We start from the raw sequence: 21899 nt of genomic DNA on the forward strand, positions 1-21899 counted from the left end.
AACAAGCACGTATTTTCCGTCGATGTGAAAATTATCGTATGGGTATAGAATATAATAGTCTAATGAACCTAATCGGGACGCGATTAACTTCACTAAAGTTAAGATCTAACAATACGAATTTTTTATGTGTCAATTTTGATAACGTGTCGCTAACATAACGCGCATGCTTAGGTTCGTTCACCTTTGCCTCTTCGTCGTTAGAACATTTTTCAGTTAATACTCACATACGCGCACACACAAAAAATAAAATCACATCGAAACTAATTTCGAAAGGTAATTTCTTCGTAGAAAACTATAGGTATTTTCTTTCTTAGAAAATAATTAGCATAAACAGTCGACGAAAGGATGGAACGATCGAACAGGAACATCATTGCTTTATAGCTTTGGATCGATCGAAAGTTCCTCCACGAAAGCGTGGCACGAACGTGCGCAGGCAATCAGGATTTGAAACTGCGATAGCAGAGCTTTATAATTTTCATATTTAATTCTTTGCATAATTGTTCATTATATTTCCCAACGCATGTTCCGTTATGATACAACTTCGACTTCGTTCAATAAAAGTATTTTTATTTCAAACCTTGTTCCAGTTTCATTCAATTTTGAATACTATCGGTATATTATTCATAGGTTAAAAAATAGCAAGGGAAAGAGAGAGAAAGAGAGAAAAAAAATTTCACCGATCTACGACCGCAATAATTATATCATCGTGTATACGGAGTCAGGTGTATTTTTGAAAATATTTTTCAGTGTAGATTCGTTAAAACAAACTTTTCGATTTTTATCGTATTTCTTTGTTTACGATCACGCTACGATATAATATTTCCATTTGTCCGGTCTGTTTGGACCATACGAATTAAAGTTTCCGCAGAGGCGAAAATGGATGAAAAATTTATCGAACGAAACGGCGCTCGGTCGAAATAATAAGCGATAAATTGTAGTTATCTTATTCGCTTACTTTTGTTGTTCGTTTAATAAAGAGCCAGCAATTATACGAAATTTTTCATCTACGAATGAACGAGGAAAGGGAGAAGGAGTGAACAAGAAAGGTACGTGCTTCGGGTAAACCTTTTCACGAATTATCATATATCTCGAGAAGGGCGATTTATCATGGCATCGTTCACAATAAATTGCAGGGAAAAATAAAAGTTAGCGAATAGAAGAGGTGGGGGATATTGAGGAAGGCGTCACGCAATGCGTGGCACCGTCTCCATGCCTTTTCTTCTTTTCCCTTTTATTAAAGGACGAGAAAAAAGGTCACGATAGTGCCTGCGTCTCCTCCTTTAAAATTTAAAAGGGGTACGGATTCTTTGGATCGCTCTTTTCTCGAAGGTCGAGCTCGATCAAATACGTTCATAAAATATTCAACGACGCAATCCTCTTGCTTTCTAATGAAGTTAATTAAACATTTTGTATTCTCTGCTTTCTTATTACAATTGATCCCGAGCATTTACATTTGCATTCTTTTTAAAGAACGTGAGAATTTATGGAACGAACGGAGTTGCTTAAACTATAAATAATAGGTATCTTTCATTGTCCGAGATAATTTGATTTTCGTTAAACCGATGAAATTGCCGGACGAGAGTAGGAAATGGGATAAATTGAAAAGGGTAGAAATAGATCGTTGTATTTTATGATTTGTTATCGAATGACCGACTCGTTGACACACGATCTCAGCATTTTCTTGTAGGATACTCCGAGGAAGCACGAAATGAAAAGCTTAAGGAACCTTTGGCAAACAGGACGCTACTCGGGCGTATATGGTTCGAAGCCGTCGTCATGACAACACCCTTCGACGCCTTTGGATGCCTCTGTTTCAAATAATATACCTAACGACCGAAAGAATGCAGTTAAGACCTTCGTCCTTCTTTTTTTTCTGAAAGGAAAAAAGGAAGAAAGTAAGAGAAACGTCAACGTACGACATATATGTACACGTCCTAAACAAAAGAAATTATTCCTTCTTTAAGTCGTTAATATTATCATTAATTACTATTTCTATATTTAAAATTCTAATATTTCTACCGGAGTGGCGTAATACTACCTATGTTTTTACGCGATCGTTATTGCGTAGGAACGAAAAATATTTTTTATCGGCATTACAGAACGCCTGAATCGTGGTTATTTTATTTCTTTTTTTTTTGTTTTTCTTTATATTACTCGTCGAACGTTCCTACGATTAGCAAGTATTCACGAACCTTGTGTTCGATTGTTAGAAATTTCACGATGACATCTTGGTCTCGCGGATATGTCGTGTTACAAGTTTAGAACTAACCATTCGCCTGCTCTTTCTAATAAATTTATATTTTACGAGGACTGTAAAAACTCGGTCGTGGAAAAAGCCGAGCGAGATACAAGATAACAGCCGGAGAATGTATGGTTTTCTTGTATACGCGCAACCACGCCTTACGCTAAAAGCGCAACACCACTGTGCTTTTGCACTGCCTGCAGCACTTGAAATATTTAATATTTCATACATGGCGCTTGATACTTCGTTGAGGTGTCTCGACTGACTTTTACGCGCTTAATAGATTATTTCTTGGGAATTCTATCGAATTTAATAATCAAAGTCATTTTCTTTTTTGTATAAATAGGATATTATAAAAGGAAACGAAAGCGATGACGTAATTCGTTAGGATTTTGATTAAAAATTTGTTATGTTTTCGTGCAAGACTTTGCGTAATAAATTATAAACCGTTTGATACCTATAGGGTTATTTTTTCGCTTCCAATATCGTTAGACATATACGACCAATGAGACATTGCCCAATCCTCATCTTCTATGTATAATTCTTCGAACGCGTAATTAATTTTATCCAAGAAACGATATTCTAAGCTTCCTGAAAGGTGGATCGATTTCTCTAATACTTTTCTGCCGTAATACATCATATTTTCTACTTTTAGTCTGGCTTACGTAAATGTAATAAATCCATAGACAAAGTAATCATTGCTTTTTAGATCCTAGAAGATCCAAAGAAGATCGGTTAATCGATTACGTCACTTAAAGATTGAAATATTTCTTTATTACATATATCGACGTAGATCAATGATAGATTTGCTATCTATATTTCATCTAATGTTACATTCGTTTCAACTTCGAGTACCGAAACCGACATATTGATTTCTATCGTACATAATTAAATGCTTTAATCTATCCTGATAGAGATAAGTTTGCTTTTGAGAGATTCGTTTTCGTAACGCGGAGAAACCATTTTTGAAAGTCCTTCCCCTTATTCGAAAGACAGAGATACAAGAGAAAAGCAACGTGTAATATGGATCCTAGTTTTATTTAACGATTACTCGGGATAATATCACGACCTAGAAATCGTCATCTTGGATCGATACGATACTCCTTACGTGACGTCTGAGAGTTGGGTGGAACGAAGTACACACCGAAAATAATTATCTCACGTACGACACGGTAGAGTGCCACGATAATTTTGTAGGTTTATCCCCAACCTGTTTTGCGACCGCCATATTTTAAGCATATTAAGTTATTTGAGCTACTTTAAATTCACATTTGTTTTCGTTAATAAATTTGATTAATTGAAAAATATACTTGAATCAACGAAAGAATCCGGTATTTGAACTCGTTATTCGATTTGTTCGTAGAAATAACGCGGCACGTTGACAAAATAATCGAGCTATCGACGATACATTATAATTGGCACAAATTCCCGATTATTTATCGTTTAATGATATATAAAGAGAGAATGAAACGATAGCTCGCCTTCGTAAGTACTTACTTATACAAGTTTTTATGGGAGCTAGGATTTTACTTCCAAGCCTGTAGAACTTTTACTTTATTGCATTAAAACTTTAAAATCCGAGGGTATACCATAACGTACTTCAAGTATATTGCGTTGTAATGTTTGCTAAAGAGAAAAAATTGCAGTTCGTTTTTTTCGAGGGTATAAAAATTATGCTTCATTTCATCCCATCTCCCACTTAGCACCCCTATCCTTCGTATCTTCTTTTCATACTGTGAGACTAATAATATTTTTAACTTATATGCCACTTTTCTTTTTTTTTTTATTCAAAGTCCTCTTTAGACGGACAACTACCGGAACTGTCGTCAGACCGGAACCGAATTCATCGATAAGAATAATAAATAGAGAATATCTGCAAAAACAAAGGTACGATTAGATAATTGATAATTTCTCGTCTTCGTGCAGCTCTAGCGAGACAAGTGAAATCGTAGGATGGAAACGAAATAGTTCTTGTAATTAAGATATTCCGACCTGTGCAGAGTCACGAACCGAATTAAGGGATCTTGTCGATTTAGAGATTAAAACGAATCATTTTCTCTGTGTCTTTCGAAGGTTCAACATCTCAATAATGTGCTGTTAAATTACTTCCATGAAGTTCGAAGTATTTCCTTGTTGCAGCCGTTTGACAAAATACATGCCAAATTCACGATAACGTTTATCTTTATTTTCTTCGTATTTTCAATAAAGCCAATTTCTATGTTATCATCGTTAATTCTTTATTTCGTTTCTACAAATGATCGTTTTTGGTATTTCAATCTTCGTTTACGACTAAGTGACTTGAACTATAGAAGACGAATAGAAAAAATAACGAAGGAATGAAGGTTAAAGGTACTGGTTATGTTTGCCAGTAGTAGAAAGTACATAACACCAGTAAAGTTTACTCAATACGTTTCGCTTCAAGATACTCTCCAGTAGCAATTAGAACCATCACCTCCATTTGTCTTTTCCCTTCCTTTTTTCTTCTTCTTTTCTTCATGAGAAGTATTAACTTCGATGTCGGCAACTTATATAGAATTCTAGAAAAATGCGAAAGGGGAATTATTTTATGGTCTACGAAGATTAAGTTTTCCTACGTAGATTGATGAAAAGAGAGAACTGTAAAAAATGAGAATTGGAAAAAGAAAAAAAAAGGAAAAACAAGAAACAACTTCTCATTACCTTTCGTTCGTAGTCCTCGATATCGAGCTACGCTGATTTTTATGTCGCGTACGGATTAGGTCATATATAACGTCGAGCTTTGTTATAATCATAGTTTTCGAATGAGAACTGGCCGATAAATTTTTTTGACGACGATAAGAAAAAATTAATTCGTTGATTAAACGAATATATCTTCCATTTTTCCTCGTCTCGATTTCTTATCGCCCATCCCTTGAATATTCATTTCGATGCCTGTTCTTTCCGTAAGACGCTTCAAACTGGATTAGATCCGGACTCTCACGCTTGACGAAACAAGAAGCTCGAATATATTACGGATAATGCACTAAGCTAGCAGTTTGCATATTAGAAGAAGCGCCTTTCGTTGAGCGAACTCTTAATGAAATCTATCTTTGGTCTGAATTCTTCAAACGCGTTGCGTCGCACGAACATTTTATTCGGCAGAAATTTATTGTTCTTTGATAAATGCTTATCTTCTTGATATCGACGAGAACTGTTTTATTTACCGATTGACTGAGATCTACGATTAGTCGTCGAAAACACCATGGAAATCCAAACTTGACATCATCGATCGAGTTTAGTAGACTTCCAGAGAAAAGAAGTTTCATCTTAAAATTTATCGTATGACGGACGTTGGTATATGAATATCTGGAAGTCGTTGACCATCGTATTTACGCTTCGTTCGTTCTCATAAATTAATCCTTTTTTCTTTCTCTTTTTCGTCATTATTTCCTCTTCTTTTATTGTTTTAAGCTCGCAGGATAGATTCAGCACGATCTATTATACCAGCATATCGTCATATCTCTTTTATCGTCTACGTATCGTTAAAAATGAATGGGGTTGTCACGATAGATACGACGACGTCGTTGATTCGTTTCGTTGAAAATGAATGTTGCTGGACTCGAGTTTCGTTCTTTTTCTTGTTTTTCTTTTTTTTTGTTTTTTACTTCAGTTCGTTGACAAAAAACAAAGAAAGAAAGAAGGAAGACAACGTTAGATAAAAGTCTCGGTTGGCCAGTCACTTACGTTTTCTTTTCGCTGAATTTTACCCGAGAAACCAACCATCTTTCCTCATTCCCTTCTTCTCTTTTTACTCGTTTTCTTCTCATTTTCTTTTTATCTCTTTTTCTTTTCTTCTTTTTCTATCTGTTTCCCTTTTCCGTTTTTCTTCGTCACGCTGTCGGTGTTATACACCGACCACACCCATAACCCTCTGAAAGAAGTATTACTTGCATCCTGTCCGTGATGTAGAACTTGCAGTTTCCGCGATTTTCGGTCGAGGTGAAAGAAACGCGGATGAATTCTCTTTTATAACGGCGTAGCATATATATACGTCCCGTTTTAATCATTCCACGAAAATATCGTCGAGACTATTTGTCACAACGAAAAATTACTCAGATTTAAGTTATTCGACGTCGATGATACGATACAAAGCATATATCGTAATCGATGTTTTCTAAGTTAAACCATGGCATATAATTTAAAATAATTTCATTCCCGTTAGTTTCAATTTTTCTCGAGGAACTTTCGTATACTCGTTGATCGAAATAGTTTTTTCTTTGTAACCGTAGTAAATTAGTTTTATATTTACAAAATACATCGATACACGCCGATTTTTTAATACGAATATTCTACCTTTAAATAATTCTTAAACAACTTGAATCGTTCCGACACGCGCATCGATTTTCTACTTCCGATCAGAATATGGATCTGATAGATCGCTACTATGAAATTTGATTTTTAAATACCTGGTAATAATCGAACCTCGCTCATTAGAGGAATTAATTGCAACGATCTATATGCGATAGATGAGAAACGGTTTTTGTCCGAGCTTCCATCGAGGTTTGCACGTTTCTTATATGGAATGTATAAAGAATGCAACAACTGTGTATGCAACAACAATCATATCAATGTATGTAACAAGCATACCGTATACGTACGAGAACGAATACATTCGAATTTATGGTTTAAATCCAGTTTCCGAACTAATAAGCGAACCGAAACTTCGTAAAAGCTTACGAGTGACCCACTTAAGGTATCTCTGGAAGTTCACGAAAGGTGAACGCGTAACCTTTCAATTTGTACTACGGATTTACTTCGTCTTTAATATCAACTCTCTTTTTCTTCTGTTTCTTCCGTTCTTTTTCTCTTGTTGTTTTGTATTCATCGCGAGCGAAATTATTATTCTCCTTAAATAAACTCACGCTACTATTATATCCTCCTTTCCGAATATACTTTCTTGCGTTCTCTGTAGAGGATGTTCTAAAATTATGCGAACAATGAGTTTAATAAGACGAATAGATCCATTACGATGCGTTCGTGAAATAACGAGTTTGTTTATCTCCGTCCTATTCATGATCCTTTTTCCATTATTTTACATGAGATTCCATTTATAATGAAATATTTTGTTACCTTGATATACGACGGAAAAGTGTTTATAATAAACAACGTATCCTTTTGAAAAACACGCAACGCCACTGAAAATAACTTGGGCGTGAAACAATAACGACGAAGCCGCGGAGGAGATGGTCTCGAACGAATTACTACATAGAGTGCACGGTTTAAACTCAAGCACCGACCCTTTGACCTCGCGACTCGCCGACAAATTATTCCAACTCCAATCGTCGGTGCCTCGCATCTTCCGACGGCTTTGATCTTGCATTGAGAATTTAGCATCTGGTCGTCTAATGGACTTTCGATAAAAGCGTAAAAAAGAGTAAACGGAAGAAGATGGAGAGGATGAAGAAAAAAAGAGAAAAGGCAAAAATGAAAGTAAATCAAAGGAATATCTCGCATTTTGATCTTTCTCTTTTGCGATAAATCGCTTAAGCGCTTAAGCGAGCAATGTACGAAATATAAATTTTGACATTTGTTATTCTTTTTCACTTTTCTTACGATCGATTCAATGGACGTGGAAACGGGTTAGTTTGTTAAATAAAAGCAAACAAAAGCGCTAATAAATGAAACAATTTTACTCGTGGAACAATTGATACGTGGTCATGGAGATACGTATGTACTTACACGTATGTGTACATGGCTTCCACCCTGGAGAGAGGAAACGTTTATGTACCGATGCGAACGACTTAACAGGTTATGCAAAATTTGCATAGGATATTTGCTCGGCGCTAGTAATTGGAGTTTCTAGAAGAGAGCCTTGATTCGTCGAATGTAATTGTAGAGAAGCATCGCGATTTTCGTATTTACGATAACGAATTCCATGGTACGATTACATGCGCGTAAATAAACATATATCCTTTTATTTTGTTATTCGAAATTTTTCATCGATCGTTCAAAGCCGACGTTAGTTGACTTTCGAATTTTGCACTATATATTAATTTTGTTCTATTATATTATATTATTATATTGTATTCCATTGTATCAGATTATCGTTAAAACGAAGAGACGAAATTTTTCGATGAATTCTATGAATAATAGTTTATGGATGTATCGATGGAGTCATACATTCGAGGTATAGATAAAGGATATTTCGAGAAAGGATAATAAAGAAATATATGAAAAATCAATATGTTCTCGATCGTGGTAAACGATGTTTACTCGCGATTCAAACGCGTGGAACGCCTCTTAATGTAATATAAAACTCGCGAAGTATTGAATAGAATCGAGCTACGAGCTACGATCAATTAGATTCTATTATCGGTGTATGCCATACTACCGAGTACATTTCTATTCGTTTTCTCGCAGAAAGAAATGCCGTCGATGACTTGGCATTACTGAACAAATAACCTTTTAAAAGCTCTCGAATGGCGCGAAAGCACTTTTCCTACTGCTTTTTAATTAATTCCTCTTTTCCTTTTCCGTTTGAATTATTTTTTTCCTCCCGTCATATTTTTCCTCCCCGGTTATATTTTTCTTCGTAATGATCCCTTTCTTTTATTTCCTTCCATAAAAGTGCTTAAAAAAAGATCTCATAAAATTTCAACATTACGTTGAAACGTTCGATTAGCCAATCGCATAAGATTTTGATAAAAATTTGAGACATTATCTGTTTCTTCGATGAAAAATAAAGTCTAAGCATCGATAAAAACGAAATCTATTAAACCGTCATTAAAAAAATAAACGTGAAATTTTTAAAACACTTTTCTGCGATCCCTCTTGTTTCGGTGCATTTACTTATGAACGTACGCACAAACACAAAGAACATTTACAGATGCAAGTTGAACGTACTTACATAGCTCTCGTGTTCATTTCCCTAGATACTTTACCTCATCTTCCGCGTTGTTGGCGGAGAAAACACGTCGACAGTTTTCCTCCTACAACCGTTGTATAACACTTTTTTGAATGAAAAAAGTCTAACTCGTACCTCGGAAGAACTCAAAAACGAGATGTATCTTTTCCGTCGGAAGCTTGAAATAATGATGGGGACGGACGGATTTCCTCTCTTTTCATTTTTTCTTCGTTTGGTTTTATTATCCGTTCCTTTGTCACTTATATTTTATTTGTTTTCTTGATGTTCTTTTTCTCCTATCTAATATTTTGACGTAAAATCCGCTATGGATTCGGAGCATGATACCGAAGAGAGAGAGACGACATGCGCATTTATTTTACGGGGTGTCCGTTTAATGGGATTAAGAAACGTGCGCAGCATACGGGTTCACGTCGAAATGGTTTGATGAATATAATGCGATTATGTAAGATCGTTAATACAAACGAAACACATGTTCGTATCTCACAAATACGTACACAACTGTACGTAGATGCATACCATTGGGAACGCATTAAAGTACAGGCGCATTATGTTGCAGTGGTAATTTTCGCGATAGTATCAAGAAGTCTCCCGTTTACTCGTAGAGCTTTTGCATCGTAATAACTGCGAGAGAATAATGTAGTGTAGTCAGCTACTTAAAAAGAAATGTAATATCGGTTTACAAAAAGTGTACTAAAAGGTGCAGGGTGTTTCACGTAACAACGTTCGAAAATAAAAAAAAAAGTTGAACAAGTCGAAGTTAAATATCAGACGGTGCGTGATACGTAAATCATTTTGTAACGAGCCACGCGTCGATCACGTCCTTTCGTCTTACCGTCTTATCGTCGACTGTCTCTCGACTTTGATTTTCTCCATCGTCATTGTCGCTTTGTCCTTCGATTAACAAAGGTATATCGCTCGCTTCGCGTCGTTCACACAACAAACAAACAACGCGAAATACAACGTACACGCAACACTTATACTTTCGTTTGGACGATACGAATTTTTCTTTTATGAAAACCACATAACTATGAATACAAATAGACAGTATTTTCTCGCTCGTTTGACATCGACGTTCCGTCTCTCTCGCCAGAAGAGATTCGTAAAAAGGAACAAGTACTTTTTTCGAGAGTCATTTTCCATGAACAAGATCAATGAGACAGCGTTTGTGTTTTTCATCATCTTTCGCCATTATTATTTTCTGCTGCTTTGTTTTCGGTTAGCACGTATTATTTTAACGATTTCCTCATATCGTAATACAGTTAATTTACTAATGTTCATTTGCAGAAAGTTTTCTCTTCGACTTGTTTTTGTAATTTATTTTTTAAATCATTTTTACGATTCGTTTTTATGCGACGAGAGAGGAAAAGTAAGATTTATAGAGTAAAAGGTAAATCTTTTTTCTCGTTTCAATATTTCTACGTATATAATACGCGACATCTATGTACGCGTTATTTAAGTTTAATGGAAAGGGATTTTAAGTTTCAAACACTACAGCAAAGCAGTTTTCATTTCTACAACTGCGCCAACTTTACAATCCCTTAAGGGGGCTGTTCTTATGCATTTGCAAGGTTTAATGTCGTGAATTCTCATTGTTGCAATTTTTTTGCTGATCATGGGTTCTTTCGAAAGATAAAAGTTTGTAACAATGGATCATTCTTTCCGATTTTTGACAAAATGTTATTTTCTTTGCAAAAATCTCCCGAAAAACCAAATAATTTTCAATAGTAATTTCCTTGCAAGTAAAAACTTGTTTATAAAATCGTGTAAAAAACATCTTAATCTATCGAATGAGTCCTAGATAGCTATAATTAGACATAAATTGCGACCATGAGAATTCATGACGTAGCCGATGCTTTTAACTTCGGTTTCTAATTTTCTTTTAATTTATTAAGATCTAATAACGTTACCTCGTGTCGTGTCAAAACAATCCAAGTTCCTTTCTTTGCTACGTGGATATCCGTTGCTTTGTATGTGAGTGATCGATTTCTCAAAAGAAAGGAGGAAGAAAGAAAGAATATCGGCATTATCGGTAGCTCTCTAGCGTAGAGGAAAAAAAATATAAGGAAATTGATTCCGATCTTCCGATGCGTTTGCAGTAAACGGTTTCTGGCTGTGGCTGTGGCTATAAAAGATCATACTTTGTCGGATGTTCATTTTTGGTTCAATTCTTCAACTCACGCGCGCCGACGTTATGACAGGTATAACTTACTTACTTATACAAGCGTATAAAGCGATACCATGAATCAGAGAGAAGGAACAACATTCTCCTACGCGCTTGTACTTTATATTTTTTTCCGTACACGTCTCGAGTGATATTGGGTGAATAGCTCCTTATTGTACGATATCTCGTTTCCGGTCGCGGATATTTCCACCTAAAGATATTCTCGTCACGCGGTATTCCCGATTCCACTTTAGTGGTGTACAGGTATCAATTAATAGAAACGACAAGAGCTTCAATTTTATCTTAAACGTGCTCCGAGTTCCGATAGTTTTATTAATTATTCTTTTCAAATGTCAACCGATACTCTCATCAATTTTTAATTTCGATAATACAGATATGATTGATCAAATGAAAATAGAAGAAGATGTTTAAGTAAATATTAAGAGAAATTTCACTCGGATATGTTTAATATGTAAATTCGACAAATTAATAAATTATTTCTCTTTGTAAAAATTAATTTCTTTTCTTTTTTTTTAAATGGTACTGTATATAAACAAAAAAAAGAAAACGATGCGGAAGGAAGTTGAGATCGTAGAAAAGAAAAGGAACGAACGAGGGTGTTGGTATTGACCCAGCTGGTAGTGCTTCGTTGCTTCGTTCTCTTCGTACAGCAATAAGCTCTCCTCCACTTCCATCGTCGTCCTTATCGTCCTTGAGGTCAGTTTTGTGTAGCTATTTCGTCGAAATATCACTCCCTATTTTTCTACATAGATCCTCCTCCATGTTTTTGTTCCCACGCACGAGTACGTTTGCAAGATGAAATTATCAAATGCGTGTATCTCTACTCGTGATGTGTGTAGGTATACGCTTCAGTAAATTTTTTTACTTTTACTGATTACGAATAATCAAATCATGAAAATATTACAGATGGCGAATTCCTGTTGTAATTCGTTTTTACGAAGAAAAAGAAGATGTATTTGTTAATTCATTGCTTTGATATAAGATACAATTTGATTGTAATAATTTCGTTCGGAAATTTATATGAATCAATAATATCGCTCGGTTAGTTTGTTTATTATTAATGTAAAATTATCTGCGTGTGTGCGTATCGTAATATTATAATATTTTAAGCATATTAATAGCAAAAAGATAGAATGTGATACGTGTGAAAAAATATATGTAAAATTGTGATATTACGATACGGATGAGCGAAAAGGTATGGGCGTAAGAAAAAATCAGTTCTAGCTGGGTCAAGATTTGTGAACCAGAATTCCTCGCATTTTTAATACGGTGCTCTAACCAACTGATTGTAAGCTACCCGATATCCCGGAGATACCATTCTTTCGTAACTTCTTAAGACGATCTAATTGGATAGATAATTCTTACCTATAAAATAAATTTTTTTTTAATTATATTTATAACGATATTATATGTGTCTCTTTTAAAACAAACAAATTTATATTTGCTCAAGATTACATTATTCATCTTTCCGCGATCTAATTATCGTCGACGATATATCAAGCTTTTGATTATTAGATTAATACAATTGGAATGAAATTAATACAAGTTAATGCGTTCTAAATATTGATATGAGAATAATAAATTTGTAATTAATTAATCAATCGAGTTCGTTAAAGAAAGTTTATAGAAATTTTGAAATTGTTAAAGAACTTTAGGACGTTCAATTGGCACTTCGCTAATCTAATTAAACGAGTTTGATGAATATTACACGTTGATCACGCAGTAGAAAAGTCATAAAAGAAACGATCGAGAAACGGGAATATTTCCTCTCTTTTTTCGCTTCTAAATGGCGTCTCGTGATTAACGAGTTACGCAAAGATTATTATCGCTGTCTCCAAACGGTAATTATTCGCGATACGGTTTTTGTCGTCCGACCGTAATTAAGTTAATTACAAACAATTTGTGATTCACGCTTTATAGCCAATTCTTATCTTTATAGGCTCGATACGTGTTAGTAAAGCAGTTTCAGTATAAATACGACCATAACCCACGAATTCCTATAATTTCCAATGACGAAATCTAAATTAAGGTTATTAATTATTATGCAGTCGCGATGCCCGAAATAGATGAAACCATCACGAGACTCATAGTAAAGACCAGATTGGCTAGAAATAAAAGGTAATACGAGTAAATGGTCGTGGTGTTGATCTCTCGTCGTGTGCCTTCTTCATCGTTCTTCCTCGAAATCATAAACAAAGTAATTAACGTTCTAGAGGTATGTGTACGAACGTGACCATGAAGGTTACGGTATAAACGGATCGGAAATTTCTTTCCAAGAATATCTAATCGTGTTATTTAGAGAATAATAATAAATATGATATATATATATATATATATTTATCACTAAAGGTTGACATAGAAATCTGCGTTATAACATATAAAAAGCTTGAGGTAGAGCAATCAAACTTTTACATAATAGAACGAAAGCTACTTTCAACGAGAAAGAGAACAAAAGAGACATGGAAAGAGAGAGGAGAGAGAGAGAAAGAGAAAGAGAGAAAAAGAGAACTATTGGAGGTCGTAACCCTATGCTATCCCCAAGCTATACGCAAACTTTATAAATTCTCGACGAAGGCTGTTCTAAAGGACACGCAGGTAATTTAAAATCTATGTACACTATCGTGCCATTCAAGCATTTGACGTAAGATGGAAAATAAAGAGAGAAAATCGAACTTATGATCGACTCGGAGTTCGTACGGGGAAAGATAACGAAAAGCGGACTAGTAAGATATTTGAGCAGACATTGAAGATAAAGGTGGAGAGAAAGAAATACGGAGAGAAAAGAAGATGCCTTCCTCCCTTGTGGATAAAGAAAGATGGATATATATATGTGTGTGTGCGTACATATATATATATATATATATATATATATATATGTACATAAAAGGAGAATAGCAACGAGAATGAGAGAGAAAGGCAGAGAAGCTCCAGGTCGACTGGCACGGTTGAGGCGTATCTGAAAGTTAAAGGAAGACACGTATAGATAGGTAGATAGAAAAGAGAGAAAGAGAATAGTCGGAATTCAAAGCGCAGGTGCGAACTGCGAGCTCGGCCCGTCGGCGTCGGCGTCGACGTCGGCGTCCGCGTCGGCGTTGCTGTCGCAGCAGCACAACCACCACCAGTAGCCCTTTTAATTCCTTTCCGTCATCTCCCCGCTTCACAAACAACGTCGAGCGCGTCGGGACGCGTGTTTCGTGACATACAGAGCGCGGCAGGGGTTCAGAGGATCCCCAGCTTCACGAAACGTTCGAGTCCGACTCGTCTATCTCTCTCTCTGTCTATCTCTGTCTCACGTACGCATATAACGCAGGGTCTCTTTCTCTCTCTCTCTCTCTCTCTCTCCTCATCCCGATCAGTTTCCTTCTGTCTTTTTGTTTAATTCTCCTCTCATTCTCGCGTGTGCGGTGATCTCGATCGTTCGTACCTAGATCCGAAAAGCTAGAGAGAGAGAGAGAGAGAAAAAAACGCGTTTGATATGAGACGCGATTCTTGAGCGCTTCTTGCTTAAGGAAAGGAAGATTCTTCGGGAGAAGACAGAAAGGTCAGTGATATATCAAAACCAATCATCGTCATCGATATTTTCGACAAGAGTTATATATCGTTGAGTATCGTCCTGTGCGTGAAATATAAAGAGGAAAGCTCCATATCTTTTCTAGACCGTTCGCTGATTCGTACTGCAATGATCATGTTTATAATAAAGAAACATCTTCGACGATCTTTTCTTTTTCTTCATTTTTTTAGCAGTCCATACGCGTATATTATTTTTCATACGTTCATTTCTTTCGATTCAATTCGGTATGGTTTGAGTTATTTGACGATCGTAGAAAGTTCCTCTTTCTCTTTTCAGTTTTTTTCTTTGTCGTTTTTTCTTCCGTTCGGTGTCCTTTCGCACGGAGAAAGGTCAATTTTTACAAAGGTTATTCGAGCTTTTTCGATTTTATTCAATGTTCGTTGGTTATACGAGAAGAAAGGAGATAGTAAGTGAACTGGGAATGCACCTTCGTGATCAGAAAGGAGTGAAATTTTGTGGTTTCGATTGGATTGGAAATTGTGATTCTTTACATCGAGTAGTGACGATCGTTCTTTATTTTCTCTTCCTTCCTTTCAAAATCACTGTAAAGATATCGATCGATCGCTTTCGGTTCGACGTACGTATAGTGAAAAGAGTAGTATAGTTGGTGTCGGCTGAGAGGGTCGAGCACGGAAATCCGAAGGTGCTTCCTTTGTTCACAATGAGCGGACGGAAGAGACGGGCAAGAATCAGACACCTGTTACTATGAATTGCAAGAATTGCCCATTGGCATGAGATTCAGCACCGTTTCTATTGTCGTTTTATCTCTTTCGAACAATCTACTACAAAATTGTGAAAATGAAGTCGTGAACAATTTTTCTTTCTTTTTTTTTTCTATAAGCTTTATAGATCTTAGAAATTTTATAAAAACAAAGTATCATTGTTCGTAAGTCAGGTTAACGATGGAAATTGCGTTATCGTCTTGTTTCTTTGATTCGGATTAGAATAATTGCTAATTTCCGAAGAGAAATACAAATTGAACCAGCCAATAAATTGCAACAAAGAAAATATCTCGAACGAACGTGACTTAAGAGAAATACGAAGCGATTGTGTCAAATGCATAATAGTGCCAACGAAATTGTCATTGATGCATAGTCGTCGTTAATCAAGCTAAAATTAGTCAAGCTCAAAGATTTCGTGTATAGAATATTCAATCCGAAGGGTTTCACGTTCTATCGTTTACTCCACGTTTAAGGACTTACCTTCTGATCACCCAATAATAATTATTCGATTAAATGGTTATATTAATGGTAATTTCGCATGTTCGTTTTGCATTAAGATATATCTACCTTTATTTTCATCTTACTCGCGGACACGCCCTCTTTGACATGTATTAACGATTTCACGATTATACCATTTTGAATGTCTTCAACGATCGTTACTAATTTTATATTATCTATAAATGTATTACACAAGTACACACAAGTATACGATTTCGTATATACGAGAAACACGAAGTAGCGTTAAGATAATTATACTCATATTTCATTTAAACGATGTAGGAATATAGTGCATATATTTTGCGTGTACCGAATTTACAAAAATAAGCGAGCTGAAATTTACCGATGGTACAAGAGCACGTCGGTCATAAACCATAGATTCGAATGCATATGTACGAATATACGATTTCCAATAAGATTTCATCATTAATATTATTCGATCGTAAATTTTATATCGTCATGTGGCTCTTTATAATATATTTCAAATAACAAGCTGTTTACTCTTTATCTTCGTTTCGTGCTTTTGACGAGTCAGCATCCGATAATTTTAACTATATTTCATCTTTCATTTGTATCGAACCGAATAGACAGGACATTGTTCTTGTACTTTTTCAATTTATACAAATAACAATCGATTTCTGATTAATAAAACGTTGTCGGAAGGTATCGATTTGTAAGAGCAAATTGATTCGTTAAATAGAATAAATAATTCAATTTTTTTGATTCATTTTCTATCTTCGTTCTCAAATTTCATTATATATCTATTGGAAGAAACATCAGGAGTTTCCTATTTTGTAACGTAATCGTAAAGGGCTCGCAAACGAAGCTTGCTCCGGACGTAACATAAAGCGAGAAGTTCATTCCTTATCGGTCGGCGAGCGTAACAAGTGGCTTCGGGTGTTTTCAAGTTTCTTTCGGATTCTTTTTCTACGGTGATCCTTCTGTGTTCCGTGAATCCTAGCCACTTTATGGTACCGAATACGGACGGTAACAAAATATTAACTTTTTCCACTATCTCGCAGACCTCTAGTTTTCTTTTCTCCTTCTTTCTTGTTTTCGTTTCTCTCTCTCTCTCTCTCTCTCTCTCTCTCTCTCTCTCTCTCTCTCTCTATCTTACATTAACAATGGCGGCATCTCTTCATCTCTTCTCTTCTCACACCCTAGAAGAGTAAACACCAACTACATCGAATAACTAACCGAGTGCAAAAGAGAATACGAGCTGGGCGGTTCCGCGACGACCTAGCAAGTCACTAATTATATAAATGATCACGTAATATATTATCTTCTCTATCGTCCTTCTGTTTCTCTTTTTCCCGTGAGGCTGTCAGATATAAAAATACGTCGATGGATTGGCCGTATCGAATCGTAGCAATTTCCTTCTCTTTTTAACCGATCGATATCCGAGTCTTATTAGAACGGAAATTCTAATCCTTTTACCAGTCATATCGGTTATTAGTATCATCATTTACCTTCTCCTGTAATTTGTGAAACAATGCAAATAGCAAACGGTTGTTACTGTCATAATTATTACTGTCATATCAATTAAGGAACAGTCGAAAACCCGATTCGATAATTCGTTTGAATTGAATTTCCAATACGCGTTAGATAGTAAATCAATGGATTTTAATTGTAAAGAATCAAATCAGGAAATATCAAAAATTGAACGAAGGTTCTTTTGAGATAAATAAGGAGAAGATAGTGTTATCAAGCAGAGTCTCAGTTTAAGCATCCACCATATCTATTCGGTTTATATTGTCCTTTCACGCTGAACGTTTTACGTTTGATAAATTCTGTTACTTTTTATTCGGCATATACTACTGAACGTTCGTTACACCCGATATACGTCATAAAATGTAGACATTGCACTTTGATAAAAACGAAGGGTGTGTCCTGATTTGGGTGTGTGTTTCTTAGGTCACCCTGTTTGTGTAATACAGGGAGATGTTACAGCACGGGTCGTTTCCGTTTCATCCCTCTGTCATCGAACTTGTTTTCCCATTAACATATAAAATCTACCTCTCTCTTTTATGTGCGTCGTATTAGATTCATAAATGTATCCTACACACCCATACACACACACACATATATATATATAAAATATATATTGTATATATGTATATATATATTACCTTCTCACGATAATAAACACAGATATGATAATACGTACGAACGTGGTAATATACGTTACTTTAGCTCTTTCATTTCGCTAGGATTATTACTTATTTGTGTTCCATTTATGGATAGTTTCATATATTTGAATTTGAGAACCTCTAGATTTTTTATTCTGAAAATCTTTACTCCCTTCGTGCCATCTTTGAACTTTTTGAGCTGCATGAACTTAAATGTAGTCGTAATCTCATCTCATTCCCTTTCATTATCGACTATTAAGAATTCATTTTTCTGTTGTGGAATACTTAATTATCGATAATGAATCGATAATTCATTTTCGTACTGGGGAATTGTAATTTTATTACTTTCGAGTGATTATTTATTTAAAAAAATAATTTTTCTCTTTTTACTCGATCCATACGTTTGATATCTTTTAAATTACATTACGCGAATCTCTTTGCCTGTCACAAGACAGAAAATATTTATTTCCGCGCCTCAATATTTTAGTACTAAAATATGCGACACTACTCCAGATAGAAAATTACCTTTTTCGTTTCATTCTTTACGCTTATTCGTTAAAAAACCTATATCGGCCGAGTAGAAGAAACGAATGGATTTGCTGCCAACTCAACTAAAATCCAGAACTTGTGCCGCGCATATGCACACCTTTCGAGGTAATTTATCGTCATACGAAATACTTGCTCTTAAAGGTTATTAAGCGGTCTTTATTTAGCACGAACGAGTGTTGCATGAACGAAACGCGCTAAGAGACCATGGCCTATACCTACTTATGCTTTAAACACGCTTTCCAGAAGTTTTCCGGAATGTTTCAGGCCGAATAGCAAATTCAAGAAACAGATTAGTAGGCCAAACGGCTTACGACATTTATCTTCCGTCTGCCTATTAAATAACAATTTTTTTTTGTCGTAAATCAGTGCGGTAACATCGTGCAAGGAAGTATACTTAACGTTTATTTAAACGTATACAAGACGAACAATTCGATTTAACTAATCAAGCAATCAAGACTTAATCCTTCACATTCCTCGTTAAGTTTTGCACCTAAATTTCTCTTCCCCATTTTTTCTTTTTTCTTTTCTCTAATTTTTCCAATCGTCAGCCCGGATAGTTAGTCCAAGTCAGTTTCAAATCATATTCGACCGCGTCACGTTTTAAGCGTTGATATTAACGAGGTAGCACTTAACAGTACAACCTGAGATATATGTATCTAATAGCAAGCAGTGTAACTTCGATCGTGTATATTCCTATCATCTGTGCTGAATTATAATATTTGGTACAAACGTTCAGTGTTAGTAATTCGGTACCTACAACCTTTGAGATTGTGCTTTTGGTATTAAATTGCCGAAGGCTAAAGCATTGCTGTTAAAGCCACCTCTTACGAAGGTAACACGTAACATGCGTGCGTCATGCTTGGCATATTACAACACCGCCGTTGTTCCATTAATTAGAAATATTCTATTAATTAGTTGTTTACTTTTTCTACATTCCATAGATATCGTCGTTGTTATATTTCCATTATCTCCTCTTCGTCGAGGTCCCACGGTATAGAATTATATGAAGAAATAGGAAGGAGGGGAAAAGAGAGTTCGTCCATATGGCTGGTCGAAATCGAAATCGAATTAGATGGGACAACGGCTCGTAGGAACGCAGTGGCGTAAATAGCAGGTGCTTTTAAGGCGATCTTTTCTCTTTTTTTCTTCTTTCTTTTTTCTTTCGTTCGCGAACTTTTATATAAGGTTGCTTTTATAGGCGGTTCCCTCTTTTTCTTCCTCTTCTATCTTCTTCTTCGTTAAGATCCAATAAAGGCGCGTTCGCCTTTCTGTGCTTTCTCCTTGATAATGTTATTTCTCGAGCGTCGTCGAACTTTATAGTCCAGACGGGTTAGCGAAATTAGACGGCAAACGGCACATTGTATAGACGTTGATCGTGACGAAAAAAGAAATGCTTCTTTGAAAGTAATTTTTTTAAGGAAACAAAATGCAAGTAAATTCTTTTTCTTTTCCATTTTTAGAAAATTAAAATCTAAAGAATTTTCCAACTCTTAATTCGCGAATCGCCTCGTTATTTTCCAGTAGCGGTAAAAATCTTGAAATCTGCAAGATTCATTGGGGTAAGATAAGATAATGTCTCGTAATTCTAAAAGTGAATTTCAGAGCCTTTTTGAGCAATGAATAGTGGGAGGGTTGAAATAAGTGAAGTCATGCGAAAAGAATCCTTGAAAGAGATTCTTGAGGCAAGATTCAGTCCGGATACTTCTTGACGAGATTTCTTATTTTATGTTTTATTAGGTCATTTCAGAGAGAGTTTCCGACTATAAAATTGTAGAGTCTGACGGTTCGTTATCCCTAAAATGACGTGACAGAAAAATATTGCAATAGCTGTGTGAAGTTTTATCTTATTGACCTAAATCGTTATTAATTTTATTTTTACCGATTTCTGCTAGACGACTAACGTCGAGGGAAAGCGTTAAAAAAAAAAAAAATTGAAAGCACATTGTAACAACAATCGCATGCTTCTCTCACGTTATTAATTATACCGGTGAGATTACTATTCCAGGAAAGATAAGATCCTATCGATTACGCCGTTGCATGGAGAAATGTTTTTAATTACGGATTGAGAATTTTCAGAAAATGATTGTAGAAAAAAGTATAGAATGCGAATTAAAGAAGTTTAGCGAACATCGTGATCCAGAATTCTGTTTATGGTATGCTTTGTATGTTTCTCGCGATAAGGATAACTTTGCTTTCTTTGAATCGCACTACTGTGCGCAGCAAGGTCTATTACTATTTTTGCAAGTTCTTTTCTTTGGTAAGAAAAAGCGAGATGAGTAAGCGAGAGAATGGAGGAGAAAAAGTGCAAGAAGAAGAATCTTTTGTATTTTCTGAGATTACCAGCAAGAGAAATTCTAGCCTCCCACGTGTGTAGAAATTACTACGGAAAAGAAGAAAATACTTAATACTACACTTCCTTTTTCTTTTTTTTTCTTCATTTCTTTATTTCTCTCTTTATTTCTTTATTCATTACGTTTTTACCTTTTTCCTCTTTCTTTCCTTTCATGTCGTTTTTTTCTCTTTCTCTCATTTTTGTTTGCATTTCATATTCCGTATTTTTATCGCGAAACTCTCGGAGTCTTAAATTATTTGAAAATTCGATTCTTTTGTATATATGTGTGTATATATATATGCCATCTTGGATTAACCGTTTCAAAAATATCGGCTTGCCAAGAAAAATCAGAGATTACTTCGTTGAAATCTCTATAGTCAAATGGATATTGCAGTTGAAGCCTTAAGAAAATATCTTTGCGGCTACAGTTTATAATCGCGTGATTTCTTTATCGAAGATAATATATATACACGGAAAGGGGGAGAGAGAGAGAGAAAGAAATATTTCTATTGTATTTTTTAAGTAGAAATGAGAAAAAAGCATAGAAATCGAAGAGAATGGATAACTTAACTTTTCCGAGTATTTTTAGACATTATCATAGGAAATATCTTATTGCTTTTTTAAATGTTTTATGTCTCGATAGTTTCTGATTTCACGAAACTTCGTTATGCCGTGATTTTGTTCGGTCTTGAGTTTAAATTAATTCTAGCGTAGATCTTTTCCCATTGTTGCGCCTTTAAACACATTTTAATATTAAAATATACAATAATTATAGTAGTGATCATGCCTAA

At 35.3% G+C, this 21899-nt stretch overlaps 1 protein-coding gene across 1 annotated transcript in view; it reads left to right on the top strand.

The window, feature by feature from the left end:
* The first annotated feature begins 14444 nt into the window (after positions 1–14444).
* LOC127062855 (chondroadherin-like protein) overlaps positions 14445–21899 on the top strand; it is an 80685-nt gene continuing 73230 nt past the window's right edge. The window contains exon 1 of the mRNA XM_050991773.1: positions 14445–14848. The gene's annotated coding sequence lies outside the window, so the exon portion shown is untranslated. The remainder of the gene's footprint in view (positions 14849–21899) is intronic.

Source organism: Vespula vulgaris, chromosome 3 (assembly GCF_905475345.1).
Source record: "Vespula vulgaris chromosome 3, iyVesVulg1.1, whole genome shotgun sequence".
NCBI lineage: Eukaryota > Metazoa > Arthropoda > Insecta > Hymenoptera > Vespidae > Vespula > Vespula vulgaris.